Source organism: Mastomys coucha, unplaced genomic scaffold (assembly GCF_008632895.1).
Source record: "Mastomys coucha isolate ucsf_1 unplaced genomic scaffold, UCSF_Mcou_1 pScaffold8, whole genome shotgun sequence".
Classification (NCBI taxonomy): Eukaryota; Metazoa; Chordata; class Mammalia; order Rodentia; family Muridae; genus Mastomys; species Mastomys coucha.
Window position 1 is genome coordinate 38,962,655 of NW_022196914.1, and position 6,802 is coordinate 38,969,456.

Consider the following 6,802-nt stretch of genomic DNA (forward strand, 5'->3'; position numbering starts at 1 on the left):
GATCCTGCCCGGGTCTCTGGCTTAATGTGCTCTCTGGAGTTAGGCGATCCACTTGCAGGGAAGGGCTTTATTGGATATTTTTGCATGTATGTTGAGAAGGGAAATTGCCTGTAATAATCTTTCTTAGTGGAGTCTTTCTTAGTGGTTTGAATACCAGGGTAACTATGGCATCATAAAAAAGAATCAGGCAGTGTTCTTTCCATTAATATTTTGTGGAATAATTTGAGGAGTATTGGCATTAATTCTTCTTTGAATATCTGGTAGATTTCTCCACCAAAATCATCTGGCCTGTGGTTGTTTTTGTTTGGAGACTTAATCAGTGCTTTTATTTCACTAAGTGTTATAAGTCTATTCAATGTGTTTATATGATCTTTATTTAACTTTGGTAAGTGGTACCGATCTAGAAAATTGTCCATTTCTTTTAGATTTTCCAATTTGGTCAGTAACAGGTTTTTAAAAGTATATCCTTAGGATTTTCTGGATTTCTTTAGTATCTGTTATTTCTTAGTATCTTTTTCTCTCTGACTTTAAGTTAGTTTGGATAAGGGTTTGTCTATCTTGTTTATTTTTCTGAAAGAACCAACTTTGTTCCATTGATTTTTTTTGTATAGTTCTCTTTGTTTGTATTTTATTGACTTTAGCCTTCACTTTGATTCTTTGTCTATTCCTCTTGGGTGTGATTACTTGTTTTTGTTCTAGAGATTTTGGGTGTGCTCTTAAGCTGCTGGTGTGAGATTACTCCATTTTTTTTTTTTTTTAAATGTATGTATTTTTGACTTGCCTCTTAGTACTGCTTTCACTGAGTCTCATAAATTTGGGTCAATTATTTTCATTCAATTGTAAAATGTCTTTAATTTTATTCAAGATTTCTGTCTTCACACATTGCATATATATTTAAATGCTAGTTGAGTTCTCTTGTCAGGATTCTTACATTTTCCGATATCTAGAGTAGCTTCTGTGTCGTTTCTTCTAGTAGTTTCTAATTTTAGGTTTTCCACTAAGACTACCGAATCACCATGATGTGATGAATGATTCAGGTCCAGAATAATTTTTCTGTACAGTGGATATCCACTTTTCCAGCACAATTTGTTAAAGAGACTGTGTTTTTGCTAATTCATCTTTTATACCTTTGCCAAAAATTAGGTGGCTGTTAACTGTGATCTTTTCCCTAGCATCTTGCCTTTTGAAGGGTGAAGGTCACCTGTATGAGATCAGGTCACACAGTTTGAGATCAGGCAATGTAACATCTCCCTCACTGTCCTTTTTCTCTGATGGCTATGGCCATTTGAGCTCTCCTTTGCTTGTGTATGAGCTCACGATTTTCCTTTAGGTCTGTGAAGAATGTCATTGGAATCATGTTTAGGTATGTATTGACTCTGAAGATGGGTTTTAGTAACACAGTCATTGCATCATAGCAACCCTGGTGATCCACAGCATGTGAGGGCTTTCTGTCTTCTAGTGTCTTCTCTTTTGTGAGTCTTTAAAGATTTCATTATAGAGTTGTTTTACCTATTTGCCCAATTCTATTACTGTAATTGTTGTGAACGGGATTTTTCTCCCCGATTTTTTTTTGAGGGTGGTGTTTAGTATTGGTAATGACCAGGTTGTGAAATGATCCTGCATCATGCTACTGTGCTGGAAGTGTTTGTTAGAACTTTGAGTTTCTGATACTCTTTAGTATCTCTAACTATAATTTGACGGCTTCCTTTCCTATTGGTATTCCTTTTGTTTATTTCTCTTTCTCTCACCTTAGTGTTCTACCTAATACTTTAAACACTATATTGAGAAGTGTAGAAAATACTGTCTGAGGTCTAGAGCAAAATTAATGCGTAATATTTCAAATGAACAAAATACAGATAGGCCTGTTAATATCAAGTATAAGATCTAGAACTCTACAGTAAGACCAAGTCTGGTACTTATTCTTTGTCAGTACAAGTGGCTATGTAACTTTATTACTGGCATTTTATGTGCCAGAGGAGGACAATTGAGTCAACATGTGATTTTCAGTGTTTGGAGATGTAACTCTCAGAAAGAGAAAGCAGTATTGTCAGAATTTGTCAGTTCAACAAATAGAAATTAGTTTAATACAATGCCGTGTTCCGATAAAGCACTGAATACAATGTCTGCTTCCTTTACTTTCATTCTGGCATCAGGTCCTCCCTCCAGCAGCTCTCTTCCAGAATTCCCCTCTTTCATTTTGTATGTAAAAAGCAAGCAAAGTTACTTTTAATTTTTCTCAGGATAAAAGCCGATTTTCATATCATGTCTATCGATAGACTGTCTGATGATTTTCCGTGGAAATGGTCTCTTTTTCTTTTTGTTTTTTCACTGATAAGTGGATATTTTTTTTATTTACATGTCATATGATTTTTTCTTTTCCCAGTTTCCCCTCCCAGGAACAAACAAACAAACAAACAAACAAACAAAAACAACAAGGACAAATCCCTGTTGCCTCCCCCCTCCCCATGCCTGCCACCCCACTCTCACCCACTTATTGGCCCTGGCATCCCCTACACTGGGGCACAGAACCTTCACAGGACCAAGGACCTCTCCTCCCATTGATGATTGATTTTGCAATCCTCTACTATACACATGCTGCCAGAACAATTAGCCCTACCATGTGTACTCCTTGGTTGGTGGTTGAGACCCTGGGAGCTCTGAGGGTACTACTTAGTTCATATTGTTGTTCATCCTAAGGGGCTGCAAAACCCCTCAGCTCCATAGGTCCTTTCTCTAACTCCTTCATTGAGGATCCTGTACTCAGTTCAATAGATGGCTGTGAGCCTCTACATCTGTATTAGTCTGGTACCTCTCAGGAGACAGCTATATCAGGCTGGCTTGTGCTTCCTTCAGTCTCTACTCCATAGTTAGTCTCCGCAACTCCTTCCGTGGGTATTTTGGAAATGGTCTCTTGTGAGTAGATTACCCATCCTTCAACAGCCAACAGAACAGATTACTCTATATCATTCATTCACCAGTTACTGAGAACTGTTCCTGATCCCAGAATTTAACATTTCTAGGCATTTGTGTATTTTCAAATGTAGATTTTATTTATTTTATATATGCAAACATGGTAAAACAATAGAATCAAAGAAAAACAGAACTATAAATCAAATTTAATATATCTAGAAGTATATATATTTAAAATGCTTTATTATAAGCTTTTAATTTTTAATTCAAACTTTAAGAAATACTTAAACTTTGTCTTTTTTTTTTTTACTAGCTATTAGAAGCTTCTGAGATAATACATTTTTTTGCTGAAAAATCTCTATTTCTGTTCAGGTAAGGAATATGTTGTATTTCAGTAATAATAATTTAGTTATATAAGGCTACTATGAAGTTTTCTTAATATTTGACTTCCTTTTAACTTTGTGTACTAGAGGTATCTCTAGCAGGATCCCCAGGTTTCTGACCAAATAAATTACACTGGGCTTGCTATATTATTCTTAAGGAAAAAATACTCCAAAGAGTGAATGATGCTATTGTTTCTGTGTTAGTGTTTTTCTATTCACAAATATATTGTTATGTTAGGCATATAGTTCAGTGATATAGTATTTATGTAGTATATTTGAGGTCCCGGTTCATTTTCCAGTAATATACAGACACACACACACACACACACACACACACACACACTATCTTTCTATCTTATCTATCTATCCATCTGCACACACATACATATATATACTTATATCTAGTTGATAACAAAATATGTTATATATAATCATAATCATTGTGTATTGTTATACAGGAATTATATTCCAATAAACACATCACTTTTCATATATAATTTTTGTTTGTGCATGAAAATATAATTAGCCTTCATATACTTGCTATCTGTGTTGGATATTTTATGTCAACTTGATACAGTCTAGATTCATCTGGAGGAGAGAATCTCGATTAAGAAAATGCCTATATAGAATCTGGGGGGCGGATGGGATAGGGAGTTTCCAGCTGGGATGGGGGGACTGGGAAAGGGGCTAACATTTGAAATGTAAATAAAGTACTATCCAATTAAAAATAAAGATCTGGCTGTAGGTAGGCTTGTAAGACATTTTTAAAATTAGTGATTGATGAGACAGGGCCCAATCCATTGTGGGTGGTGCCATCCCTGGAGCTAGTAGTCTTGAATTTTGTAAGAAAGCAGGATGAGTCAGCCATGAGGAGCAAGCCAGTAAGCAGCATCCCTCCATGACTTCTGCATGGAGGTCTCCTGCCTTCACATCTCTGCCCTGTTTGAGTTCCTGTACTGACTTCCTTCAGTGATAAATGGTGACGTGGAACTAGAAGTCAAATTAACCCAATCCTCCTTAACTTGTTTTTTTTTTTTTTTTTGGTCATGGTGTTTTGTTTCTGCAGTAGGTACCCTAATGAAGATACTACCTTATTCAGTACTCACAACATTGTTAATAATCCATAGTACTTATGTGCTCTGCCTAATTTTTTTATTAGATATTTTCTTTATTTATATGTCATATGATATCTCCTTTCCCAGTTTCCCCTCTCCCTGCTCACCAACCCACCTTCTCCCACTTCCTGGCCCTGGCATTCCCCTACACTAGAATTTAGAACCTTCATAGGGCCAAGGGTCTCTCCTCCCATTGATGAACCACTTGGCCATCCTCTGCTGGAGCCATTAGTCCCCTCATATGTACTCTTTAGTTGGTGGTATAGTCCTTGGGAACTCTGAGGGTACTAGTTAGTTCATCCTAAGGGGCTACAAGCCATTCAGCCCCATGGGTCCTTTCTCTAGCTCCTTCATTTGAGACCCTGCACTCAGTCCAGTGGATGGCTGTGAGCCTCTACTTCTTTATTAGTCAAGTACTGTCAAAGCCTCTCAGGAGACAGGTAATCAGGCTCCTGTTAGCCAGAATTTGCTGGTATCCACAATAGTGTCTGGATTTTATGATTGAATATGGGAAGGATTCCCAGGTAGAGCAGTCTCTGGATTGTTCTTGCTTCAGTCTCTGCTCCATAGATAGCCTCTGCAACTTCTTCCATGGGTATTTTGTTCCCCCTTTTAAGAAAGAATGAAGTATCCACACTTTGTTCTTCCTTCTTCTTGAGTTTCTTGTGGTTTGTGGATTGTACTTTGTGTATTCTGATCTTCTGGGCTAATATTTGTTTATCAGAGAGTGCATACCATGTGTGTTCTTTTGTGATTGGGTTTCCACACTCATGATGATATTCTCCAGATCGATCCATTTCCCTAAGAATTTTGTTGTTTTTAATAGCTGAGTAGTACTCCATTGTGTAGATGTACCACATTTTCTGTATCCATTCCTCTGTTGAGGGACATCTGGGTTGGTTCCAGTTTCTGGCTATTATAAATAAGGCTGCTATGAACACAGTGGAGCATGTGTCCTTATTACATGTTGGAACATCTTCTGGATATATGCCCAGGAGTGGTATAGCTGGGTCCTCTGGAAGTACTATGTCCAATTTCCTGAGGAACCACCAAACTGATTTCCAGAGTAGTTGTACCAGCTTGCAGTCCCACTAGCAATGAAGGAGTGTTCCTCTTTCTCCACAACCTCTCCAGCATCTGCTGTCACCTGAGTTTTTTATCCTAGCCATTCTGACTGGTGTGAGGTAGAATCTCAGGGTTGTTTTGATTTGCATTTCCCTGATGACTAAGGATGTTGAACATTTCTTTAGGTACTTCTCAGACATTCGGTATTTGTCAGTTCAGAATTCTTTGTTTAGCTCTGTACCCCATTTTTTGATAGGGTTATTTGGTTCTCTGGAGTTTAACTCCTTGAACTCTTTGTATATGTTGAATATTAGGCCTCTTTTAGATATAGGATTGGTAAAGATATTTTTCCAATCTGTTGGTTGCCATTTTGTCCTATTGACAGTGTCCTTTGCTTTTCAGACGCTTTGCAGTTTTATGAGGTAGCATTTGTCAATTCTTGACCACAGAGCATAAGCTATTTTTTTCTGTTCAGGAAAATTTCCCCTGTGCCCATGTGCTCGAGGCTCTTCCCCATTTTCTTTTCTATTAGTTTCAATGTATGTGGTTTTATGAGGAGGTCCCTGATCCACTTGGACTTGAGCTTTGTACAAGGAGGTAAGAATGAATCAATTTGCATTCTTCTACATGCTAACCACCAGTTGAGCCAGCACTATTTGTTGAAAAATGCTGTCTTTTTTCCACTGGGTAGTTTTAGCTCCTTTGTCAAAGATCAAGTGACCATAGGTGTGTGAGTTCATTTCTGGGTCTTCAATTCTATTCCATTGATCTACCAGCCTGTCAAGTACCAATACCATGCAGTTTTTATCACAATTGCTCTGTAGTACAGCTTAAGGTCTGGAATGGTGATTCCACTAGAGGTTTCTTTATTGTTGAGAATAATTTTGGCTATCCTGGGTTTTATGTTATTCCAAATGAATTTGCAAATTGCTCTTTCTAAGTCTGTGAAGAATTGGGTTGGAATTTTGATGGGAATTGCATTGAATCTGTAGATTGCTTTCAGTAAGATGGCCATTTTTACTATATTAATCCTGCTAATCTACAAGCATGGGAGATCTTTCCATCTTTTGAGATCTTCTTCAATTTCCTTCTTCAGAGACTTGAAGTTCTTGTTATACAGATCTTTTACTTGCTTATTTAGAGTCACACCAAGGTATTTTATATTATTTGTGACGATTGTGAAGGGTGTTCTTTCCCTAATTTCTTTCTCAGCCTTTTTATCCTTTGTGTAGAGGTAGACCAATGGTTTGCTTGAGTTAATTTTATTTATTTATTTATTTATTTATTTTTAGATATTTTCTTTATTTACATGCGAATTTCTCCATTCCC

The 6,802-nt window shown here is 37.2% G+C and overlaps 1 protein-coding gene across 9 annotated transcripts in view; it reads left to right on the forward strand.

Moving 5' to 3' along the window:
- The window catches only part of Fam172a (family with sequence similarity 172 member A), a 437,196-nt gene that overhangs the window by 32,334 nt on the left and 398,060 nt on the right, over nucleotides 1–6,802 (forward strand). For 7 of the 9 annotated variants that reach the window (XM_031359792.1, XM_031359794.1, XM_031359796.1 and 4 more), the window contains exon 2: nucleotides 3,224–3,282. The exons of the other annotated variants lie outside the window; for them this stretch is intronic. The gene's annotated coding sequence lies outside the window, so the exon portion shown is untranslated. The remainder of the gene's footprint in view (nucleotides 1–3,223; nucleotides 3,283–6,802) is intronic. 9 annotated transcript variants of the gene reach the window in all.